General features: G+C 35.1%; 1 pseudogene; it reads right to left on the bottom strand.

Moving 5' to 3' along the window:
* Positions 1 to 4,968: 4,968 nt before the first annotated feature.
* Positions 4,969 to 6,246, bottom strand: LOC141522493 (protein LSM14 homolog B-like; annotated as a pseudogene).
* Between the last annotated feature and the right edge of the window lie 4,988 nt (positions 6,247 to 11,234).

The following is an 11,234-nucleotide window of genomic DNA, read 5'->3' as shown; positions in this document are numbered from 1 at the left end:
TTCTCCTGGATCTATTCTTGAGTTCAGAGGTTTGGCTGATGAGATATTTTACATTTTCTACTATTTTTTCAATGTTTTGGTTTTGTTTAAAAGATTCTTATTGTCTCATGAAGTCATTAGTTTCTACAGATTCTAATCATTTTTTTTAGAAAAGAATTTTCTTCATTTACCTTTTGCAAATCCTTTTCTAATTCATCAATTCTATGATTGAAGGAATTTTCCACTTGCCCCACTGAGGTTTTGAGGGAATCATATTATTTTTGCATTTGTCCATTTGCCTTTTCTAAGGCTTTGTTTTCTTGTAGCAAGGTATTATTTTCTCTTGAGTTTCTTTCCCCAATTTTCCAATTGATTTTTAAACTGCCACTGATCTTTGCTAAGAAGTCTTTCTTTGTTGGAGACCAATTCATATTCTCCTCAGAATTTCTAGCTCTCTCTGACTTAGGGTCTTTGTCTTTGAAATAGCTTTCAATGAACCCCTCTTCTTCTGGCTTTTCTTCGTTTTCCTTGGATCTTGTGTTGGGGTGCTGGGGGCTGTTTCACAGACCTTTGCTTTTGAAAACCCTAGAGACTTTGTTCACTGGGCTTAGTAAATTCAAGTGGATCAATTAGTATGTAAGTACCAATTGCTTTCTCTGGACTGTCTGTTAACTTAATTTGCGACCCACTCCCTAAGACTGTTGAGATGAGGGGAGCAGCAGGTTCTGAATTATCATTGGACAATGTGGGCTGGGCCCTTGGGCTTTTTGGTCAATTTTATTATTCACTCAGCACTGAGAAAGATCTGCTTCCCAGGAGGTTGCTACTGTGTTTGTTCTGGGAAGAGTTCCTTTCTCTCACAGGGATGTGGGGATGGGGGTGGGTAATCAGCTGGAAACATGGGGCCTCTGTGGAAAATATGGATAAAGCAGCCCTGGTCTTCCTGGCTAATAGAACTGACCAGATTGATATCTAGCCACTTCACTAGACTTCTCCCACCTGCTGCACTGTTCTCCTGTTTGCTCACAAAACTAAAGCTTCTGAGATTGTTCTGAGGTTAGTCCTGGGTCTCATCCCACCACCCCTGACATAGCTCCCTACTCTCTGCCCCTGCCTCACCCACATTCCTCTGAGACAGATCTTGTAGGTAATTATTCTTTGTTTTTCTGGATTTTGTATGTTTGAATTCTGTTAGAAGGTTTGATTCATATTAATTCTGAGGGAAAGCCAAGAGACCTTAGAACAGTTCCTGACTTTTCTGTGTCGTCTTGGCTGGAAGTCTCCAGTTACTCTATTTACAAACCAGTACCAGGTAATTTTGATGATTGCTGCTTTATGGTATAGTTATTGATCTGGTATATCTAGGACACCTTACTTTAAACTTTTTTTCATCAGCTCCCTTGCTATTCTTGACCATTTGTTGCTCCAGACGAATTTTGTTACTATTTTTTCTAGCATGGTAAAATGGTTATTTGACAGTTTCATTGCTATGTCACTGAATAAGCAATTTAATTTGGGTAGAATTGTCAATTTTTATTACCTTAGATTGAGCTAAGCATAAGAAACTGACATTTTTTTCTAATTGTTGAGATCTGACATTATTTGTGTGAGAAGTGCTTTGCAATTGTGTTCATAAAGTCTCTGGGTTTGCCTTGGGAAGCAGATTCCCAAGTACTTGATGTTGTCTGCATTTAACTTTAAAAAGACTTTCTCTTTCTATCTCTGGATCTTGGACTTTGCTCATATATAGAAATGGTGAAGATTTGTCTAGGTTTATTTCATATAATGTTACTTTGCTGAATTTATCAATTGTTTCAAATATTGTTTTAGATGATTTTCCTGAGTTCTCTAAATATACCATCATATCATCTGCAAAGAGTGAATGCTGTGCTTTCTCATTGCCAATTCTGATTCCTTCAATTTCTTTTTCTTCTCATTGATGAAGTTTACATTTTTAATACTATATTGAATAGCAGTAGTGATAATGGGAATCCTTTTTGTCACACCTAATATTATTGTAAATGCTTCCAGTTTTATTCCCTTTACATATAATATTTTAATAGTGTTAGATACTGATTATTTTAAGGAAAATTCCTTTTATTCTATACTTTCTAGTGTTTTCAATAGGAATATATTTTACTTTTTATCAAGGCTTAATCAGCATCTGTTGAGATAATCATATGAATTGTGTTGGTTTTGTTATTGATAATTTAAATTATATTGACTGCTTGACACAACCCTCTGTACCTTGTATAAAGCTTACCCTGATGTCTTATCCTAGTAATCTCTTTGTTAAAATTTTAATTCAGATTTTTACATCAATTTTCATTAGGGAGATTAGACTATAAATTTCTTTCTCTCTTTTAGTTCTTCTTGGTTTAGGTATCAGCACTATATTGTATTATAAAAGGAATTTTGCAAAACTCCTATTTTTTTAGAAAGTTTACAAAGAATAGGAATGGGTCTTTGTTTAGGTAGATTATTGATGTTTTCTTCAATTTTTTTTCTGAAATGGGGTTATTAAAATATTTTTATCTTCTGTCAATCTGGGCAGTTTCTATTTTTGTAATTAAACATCCTTTTTACTCACTCAAGTTTAAATTTATTGATTTGGCAAAATAGCTCTAAATTATCACTTTAATTTCCTCCTTATTGTTAGCTAGTTCACCCTTTCATTTTTGATATTGGTAATTTGGTTATATTCTTTCTTTTTATATCATATTAACCAAAGCTTTATCTATTTTATTGTTTTTTTCATAAAACCAACTCTTAGTTTTATTTATTAGGTGAATGGTTTCCTTGCTTTCAATTTTATTCATCTCTCCTTTGATTTTCAGAATTTCTGATAAGATATTTAATTAGGGATTTTCAATTTATATTTTTCCTAGCTTATTTAGTTGCATACCCAATTTATTGCTCTCCTCTTTCTTCATTTTATTCATGTTAGCATTTAGAGATATAAAATTTCCCTTAAATCTGGCTTGGCTGTATCCCATAAATTTTTCTGTAATGTCTCATTGTTATCATATTCTTGGATGTAATTATTGATTATTTCTATGATTTGTTGTTTGATCTACTTGTTCTTTTAAATAAATTTATTTAGAATCCTATTAATTTTAGTTTATTTTCCATGTATCCTTATTATATGTATTTTTTTTCCTTCATCATGATCTGATAAGTATGCATTTTTATTTCCCCCACCCCACAATCAATGCAATTGATTGTAAGTTTTTTTATGTCCTAGTATCTGGTAACTTTTGATATAGGTATCATGTATTGCAGAGAAAAGGGTATATACTTTGTCTTTCCATTACGTTTTCTGCAGAGGTCTACCATATCATTGTTTTCCAAGATTTTATTCACCTTCTTATCTTCCTCCTTGTTTATTTTTTGACTAGCTTTATCTAATTCTGAGAGAGGGAGGTTGGGATAACCATTATTAAATTTTTGTTGTCTAGGTCTCCTTTTAATTCATTCAGCTTTTCCTCCATGTATTTGGATGCGGTATCACTAAGTGCATACATGATTAATAATGATATAATTTCAGAGCCTATGGTAGCTTTTATGAAGATGTAGTTTCCTTCCTTAATGAGAGTGATTTTTGCATTTGTTTTATCTGAGATGAGGATCTTTTCCCTGATTATTTTTGGGAGCATAATATGTTTTGCTTCACCCTTTTACCTTTACCTTGTGTCTATCTCTCTGATTCAAATTTTTTTCTTGTAATCAACATATTGAAAGATTGTGGTTTTTAAATCCATTCTGCTTTTTACTTCCATTTTATGGGAGAGTTCGTCCCATACACATTTACAGTTAAGTTTATTTCTCTCCATGCTATCTTTCCCCCTTTTTTACTTTTCTCTTTGCTTTTCTTTTATTCATCCACACTAGCTTTTTCCCTTTCCTCTTTAACTTTTCTTTTAAAATTTAATTTTCAGTTTATTTTCACATATCTTGTCTTCCCTTTTATCAGTCTTTCTTCCATTTTCTTTCCCTTCTCTCCTCCCCCACTTCCCTGGATTGTAGGATAGATTTTTTAAATACACCTGGGAATATATATTATTCCCTCTCTGGGCCAAATCTATTGAATAGCATTTACTCAGTTTTCACACCCTCCCTTCTTTCCCTCTACTATAATACATCTTTGTGCCTCTTCACCTGGTGTTATTTATGGATAGAAGTATTATTGATCAAGTATAATTAATTACAAGGAGGGCTTATGAATATTTTCTAGGGAGGCCAACCCTGAGTTTTCCTATTCCCCTTATCACATCAATTCCCATCGATGATAGTATCCCCTGACCCCTCAAATTTGAATATTCACAGGATCTCTTAGACACAGGCTTCCTCTTCGGGCAATTCATATATGGATTCTGACTGACACTCACCCTGGGTATTCTGTGACTTGCTTATAGATGATCCATATGACAGCCCCTATATTGCCTTCTAACCTACCCACAAAATACCCCAAGTACTTGCAAACCCTACTTATATCCAGGTTTCTAAATAGCAATAGTTACTGAAACATACTGCTTCTTAGAAGTGGGAGTGACAGACGAGCAGCACCAAAGGTTCAGTTTGGTTGTTAAAAATGTCAATTGATTCATTTTTAATGAGATCTGGTTCCACTTTAAAAGTCAAAGCTACCGTCTCAAAAAAAGTTTAGTTAAACCCTCAGTAAGTAATACAGAAATCCTGCTAAATACAAAAATAAAAACTTAAAATTTGGCTGTGCCTTTAAGAAAAAAAGGGGGAAGGGAGAAAGACACAAAAGACACCTCAAAAGAGGTTACCCATGAACATTTCCAAAAAACAATTGGTTTTTACTCAGACCCAAGTCCAAGTTCAATTGAAGTCTAAACTGTGGGAATTTCCAAATATTAGTAAGCAAAAATGACTCATTTTCTCCCCACATTATACGCAGCACTTTCAATGTTTTCTTATATACACAGCATCACTTTTGTGCCACTTAACAATTTAGTTACACCCTTAAACTGTCCCAGTACCAGCTCTATGGGAAGTTTGATTGTGACAGGCTGTTCTAGTGCATCTTCCACTTGAAAGTGACCACTGAAACTGAGACCTTAGAGAAATCTTCCCAGCACTCCAACGGTCTGTGGGTTGAGCTTCCTTTTTTCAGCCCCATGTTGTGTGCCTAGGACAGGACTTTAGCGCAGAAGATATAGTCAAAAAATTACTTGGATTTGTGATGATAGAAGTTAGTTCCCAGGCGGTCTTCCTTTGTGGTGCTGTCATTGTTCTGAGTTACTACTGCTCGATCTCCTTTCTCTTCTTTCTCTGCTTTGACATCTTTAAAATTCAGTTTCTTCTTAAATTTCTTGTCAATTTTTTTCTCTGTTGAACTGAGCATTTGCACTCTCAAAGTCAAAGTCAACTTCAAACTTAATAGTGTTTTCCTTAACATTTGTTGGACAGTTCAGCCCTCTGGAATAGTTCCTTGTTTGCCTGTACCCTGATCTTCTCCTTTTAGGTTTTCTGTTTTTATCATTCACCTGTCCTTGATTTTGCACAAGTACTGGCTGAACTGCATCACTTGTTCTGCTGTTTGGTTGGACCTGGCAACCTTTGTGTTGGCTCTCTATATGAACCTTGGCAGGTAGCAGATTTTTGGCATTCAGGTTATCAACAGAACCAGTCTGAACTTCCCAATCTACCATGGGAATCTTATGAACTGGGATAGATTGATAAACAGTTCCCTTAGAAAAAAGCTGGTGTGGCTCTAAGCACATGTCAAGTCCTGAAATAGGCTGTGGAGATAGAGAAGAACTAGGACTTGAAGCAGCAGCTGAGACTGGGGGCTTACCAACTTCTCTAACCCTAAGGAAGTTTCATACTGCTAATTAAGTAATGAACTGACAGTAGGGTAGCATAAATGGGCCATAGGGTGACATACCTCTAAAGGTGCTGTGAGGCACATGTGGTTGGAAGGATGATGTAGAGGCAGAGCTCAGGGAAGATTGAACAATAGCATAATCCCAAGGGAATATGTTGAGCTTTTAGAGGTTCACATACAGTAATATCTTTGATATCACTTTCCCAGGAAATGATGTATTCATAAATTTCCTCTCTTGGAGGTACAGGCCTATCAGTAGGCCAGTGTTCCATACCAAATGATCTCACTTTGGTCAGGGTCACAGTGGAATTATCCATTTCAATGGTGTAGATGATGCCCTCATATCAGATCTGTGCCTTGGAATTAAGGCTGATCTTACTGCCCAGGTATGGGGTGCCCAATGAACCGCTCATGGCCATGGCCAGCCTGTCACGTGGTCTGCTCTATGCATCTCTTGAGTTAATATTTGGATATTGAATTCTCTGTTCAGTTCTGTTTTATTAAATCAGGAAATTTTGGAAGTCCTCTATTTTGTTAAACATTCATCTTTTCCCCTGAGAGAATATACTAACTTTTGCAGAATAATAAATTCTTTTTTTTAAGGTTTTTTGCGAGGCAATGGGGTTAAGTACCTTGCCCAAGACCACATAACTAGGTAATTATTAAGTGTCTGAGGCTGTATTTGTATTCAGGTACTCCTGACTCTAGGGCCAGTGTTCTATCCACTGTGCCACCTAGCTGTCCTAGAATAATAAATTCTTGATTGTAATCCAATATCCTTTGCTCTCTGATATATGGTATTTCTGGTCCTCAAATCCTTCAATGTTGAAGCTAATAAGTCCTGTATAAATTCTGATTATATCTCCTTTGTATATAAACTGTTTCCTTTTATGCTGCTTATAATATTTTCTCCTTAATTTGAGATTTCTGAGATTTGGCTATGATAACCCATAGAGTTTTTATCCTAGGGTACTTTACTGTAGGAGTTCTGTGTATTCTTTCAATGGCTGTTTTGTCTACTTGCTCCAGCAGATTTGCATATTTTTCACTGATAATTTCCTGAAAGATGTTTTCCAAGTTCATTTTTGATCTAGGTTTTCTAGTAGTCCAGTAATTTGTAAATTATCTCTCCAGAATTTATTTTCCAGGTCATTTGCTTTTCCTAAAAGATTCTTTATGTTTTCTTTAATTTTTTAAACCTTTTTTACTTTTTGTGATGGAATCTTGCATTCTTGTAGATTCATTGGTTTCTATTTGTCCAATTCTAATTTTAATTGCATTTTCTTCAGTTAGCTTTGTTTAATTTTACTCTTTGCTGAGTTGCACTCATTTTCCAGTTGGTCAATTTTATTTTAAGAAAACTTATATTCTATTTCCAGTTGGTTATTTTTACTTTTAAAGGAGTTGATTTCTTCAATTAGTTTTTCATTATTTTCCTGCATGATTTTCATTTCTTTTTTCATTTTTTTCTTCTTCTCTTCTTTGGGTTTTAAATACTTTTCAAGTTCTTCTGTGAACTTTTTCATTTGAGTCTAATTCAGAAAGATTTGATTGATATTTTCTTTGCCTTAGGTAATTTTTCAGTTTTCTTATTCAGAAGTGTTGTAGTTTTGATCTTTATCTGCATAATAGCTTTCTTTAGCAGGTGCTCTTTTAGCTTCTTTGTTCATCTTGACCATCTGCACTCTAATCCTGGAGGATAGAAAGTATAGAGCTAAGCTTTTTATGCCAGTACTGGGGTCTGATCCCTGGTTTGTCATCAGCTGAAATGTTGCCTATACAGTCCAGGACTTGCCTTTGTAGAGGTTTATTTCCTCTTTTATTTCCAAGTTCTGCCTATGCAGTGATTTGTTCCCAACCCTATCCTCTTTTTCCCTAGTGTTTCCAGTGTTCAAATTTTGGTTGGGATTGGCACTCTCTCTGCTGACTTGCTATCTATTCTGTTGTCAAGCTGTCAGTACTTAGACAGTACTATGGCTAAAAGGTTCCCCCAGGCTTTCATGCTCTATTGCCCACTTGGGCTTTACTTCCCCTTGGCCCCCAGAGAGACAGACCTTCATTGAAGAGTCTCCAGTATATCTGCCATTAAATCCTTCTTTGTATCTTGTATTTTTTTTTGATGGGATCTGTAATTTTAATGTCAGTGCAGAGGCTTCATTTAGCTTTATGTAGGGAAAAGCTACAGAATCATACTTCCATCTTGACTCTACCCCAGAAGTCTTTTGTAATACCCCTTAATTATGATGTTTTTCCTCTTGTAATTAAATCCTTTTTGCTATATATATATATATATATATATATATATATATATATGTGTGTGTGTGTGTGTGTGTGTGTGTGTGTGTGTGTGTTGTTTTTTATATATGGATATATACATTTATATTTATATTTCTGTATATCTTGCTTGTACATATTTGCTTACTTAATATTTCCTCCATTAAATTATGAGCTCTTTACATTAAAATTTATAATACCTTTTGTCCAAGCAATATCAATATTATGCATTTATCCTGAAGAATTCATAAAAAATGGGGAAAGTCCCACATGCTACAAAATATTTATAGCAGCTCTTTTTGTAGTGACAAAGAATTGGAATGTGAGGGAATACCCATCAAAACCTAAACAATTTATCGTATACGAATGTAATGGAGTACTATTTTTCTGTTAAAAAACTATGATTATAAGACTCTAGAGAAGCATGGAAAGAATTACACAAACTGATGATAAGAGAAGGGTTCAGAACCAAGAACAAGAACAATAACAATTTTAGACATTAACAGACACATTGTGAGTTGATTATATATGAAGGATGCAACTACTCTCAGCAGTTTAAAGAGCTAGAACAACCCTGGGTGCCTGTTATGGATAATGCCATCAACATCCACAAGGGATAAGAAATTAGCAACAACAAAAAATCCTACAGAATCTGAATGAACACTGTGTTCTATTTTTATAAATTTTCTTCTATTTTCCTTCCCATCCCAAAGTTTTCTGTCTTTTCCCTTTGATCTATTTCCTCATACACAAAATGACTAATCTGTAAACATATTAAACATGAATGTGCATGAACAATATTCACCTGACTGCTGCTGAGGAGTGTGTGGAAAGGAGGGTGAAAGAAAATTATATAATTTATAAATATGCAAATGATAATGTTTAAAAACATTCATAACTTGTAATTGGAAAAAATAAATATAATATATCATTAAATTTATTATCTCTTCAATTTGGAATTACTCACAAAATACAACAAAATTGTGCATACCATTTGATCCAGAAATATCACTTCTGGGTCTGTACCCTGAAGAGACCATGGAAAATGCTAAAAACATCACTTGTACAAAAATGATCATAGCAGACTTGTTTGTGGTGGCAAAGAACTGGAAATTGAGTGAATGTCTATCAATTGGGGAATGACTGAACAAATTGTGGCATATGTATGTAATAGAACACAATTGTTCTATTAGAAAACAAGAGGGATGGGAATTCATGGAAGCCTGGAAGGATTTGCATGAACTGAATCTGAGCAAGATGAGCAAAACCAGAAGAACACTGTACACCCTAACAGCACCATGGGGTTGATGATCAACCTTGATGGGCTTGCTCATTCCATCAGTGCAACAACCATGACAGTTCTGGAATATCTGCAGTGGAGAATATCATCTGTATGCAGAGAAAGAATTGTGGAGTTTGAACAAAGACCAAAGACCTTGAATTTAAAAAAAAACATGTTATTGTATAATTTTGCTATCTCTTATACTTTATTTTTTCCTTAAGGATATGATTTCTCTCTCATCACATTCAACTTAGATCAATGTATGCCATGGAAACAATGTAAAAACTAACAGATTGCCTTCTGTGGGGGTGGGGGGAGGGAAGCAAGATTAGGGGAAATATTGTAAAATTCAAAATAAATAAATACTTTTAAAAAATTATGAGCTCTTGGAGGGCAGGGACTATCTTTTAGCATAATTCCAGGCACATTTTGTATATCTGTAATAAATATTTATTGATTATTAGTTACTGAGTAAAATAAACAATATCTCAAAGGAAACAATTATTATGAAATAATTAAAAATATGATATTTTTTTAAATTCACAGACCCTAGGTTCTATAATATATAATGTCATTGATTCCTTGTCAATTAATTTCCAATAACATTCCATAATTATTGTTAAAAAATATCAGGGCCCTATTACTTCTCTTTTCACAGGTCATGTCTAGCATGCTACTGAGATCCCTCTTCAGTGTATCTAGAACCAAAAAAAAATTAAAAAGAGAAAGAGGGGAGACTAGATGGCTTAGTGGATAGAGCACCATCCTTGGAGTCATGAGTACCTGAGTTCAAATCCAGCCTCAGACACTTAATAATTACCTCAATGTGTGGCCTTGTGCAAGCCACTTAACCCCATTGCCTTTGGGAAAAAACAACCTAAGAAAAAAAGTGGAACAAAAGAATGGAAATAGCAAAGTCACTAAAAGGCTTCACTAAAAGCCTTGAGGGTTTATTCAAGATATAGTCAGGGAACTCCACTTCTTAGCAGGTGAGGATACTGTATATCAGTGTCAAAATAAAGAGAAAGAATGATCTGTGATACACACAGAAGGAAACAAACCCTTGAAAAGCCTTTGCATCATATGCAAACTTAATTTGCTCCCAAGATAAATCACTGACTCTTTCTTTGTATTATCACTCATTATTACCTGCATTCCACATTTAATTTTTAAACCATCTGTACTGACACATGTTCAATAGGATATCACTGCTTTTCATGATATATGTATATATGTATATGTGTATATATATATATATATATACATATACACATGAAATAGCAACAAGAAGGGGAGCCTTTGAATAATATGATTATTACTGCTGATTACATTAAAATAATAATAATAGTAAAACTAATCTTTTAATAATTAGAATGTCTTTATTAAAAAGAATTTCACTTCCAGCCAAGATAGCAGAGAAGACAGACACAGTTCTAAAATCTCCTGATCTTTCCCCATATATGATATGAAACAAACCTCTTAACATAAATCTGATCAACAAAACCTAGAAAGAAAAGCCATGAGAAAGAACATTTATCTCAGAATTTGTCTTCTGCAGTCATGGTAGAGTCTGGGTACAGAGAGAGCATCAGCTGAGGCCCAGTATGATTAGCAGCAGGGTTGGAGCCCCAGGAGCCTGAGGGCCGGAGAGAAGGACCTGCTTGATGGGGGGGGGGGGGGGGGGGGGGGGGGGGGGGGGGGGGGGGGGCTAGAATCTGGTCGATCTCAGGGGCTTGGAGCTTGCCAAAAGGACTAGAGGGAAAGTTTCTGTGCAGGAGACATTGCAGACATTGATCCCTAGGCTCCTCTGGTTGGGAGGAAATCACGAGTCCAGGCCTCCATTTC

Source organism: Macrotis lagotis, chromosome 1, assembly GCF_037893015.1.
Source record: "Macrotis lagotis isolate mMagLag1 chromosome 1, bilby.v1.9.chrom.fasta, whole genome shotgun sequence".
NCBI classification, from domain to species: domain Eukaryota; kingdom Metazoa; phylum Chordata; class Mammalia; order Peramelemorphia; family Peramelidae; genus Macrotis; species Macrotis lagotis.
Note: the sequence above shows the minus strand (reverse complement) of the source record. Positions and strands in the feature narration are given on the sequence as shown.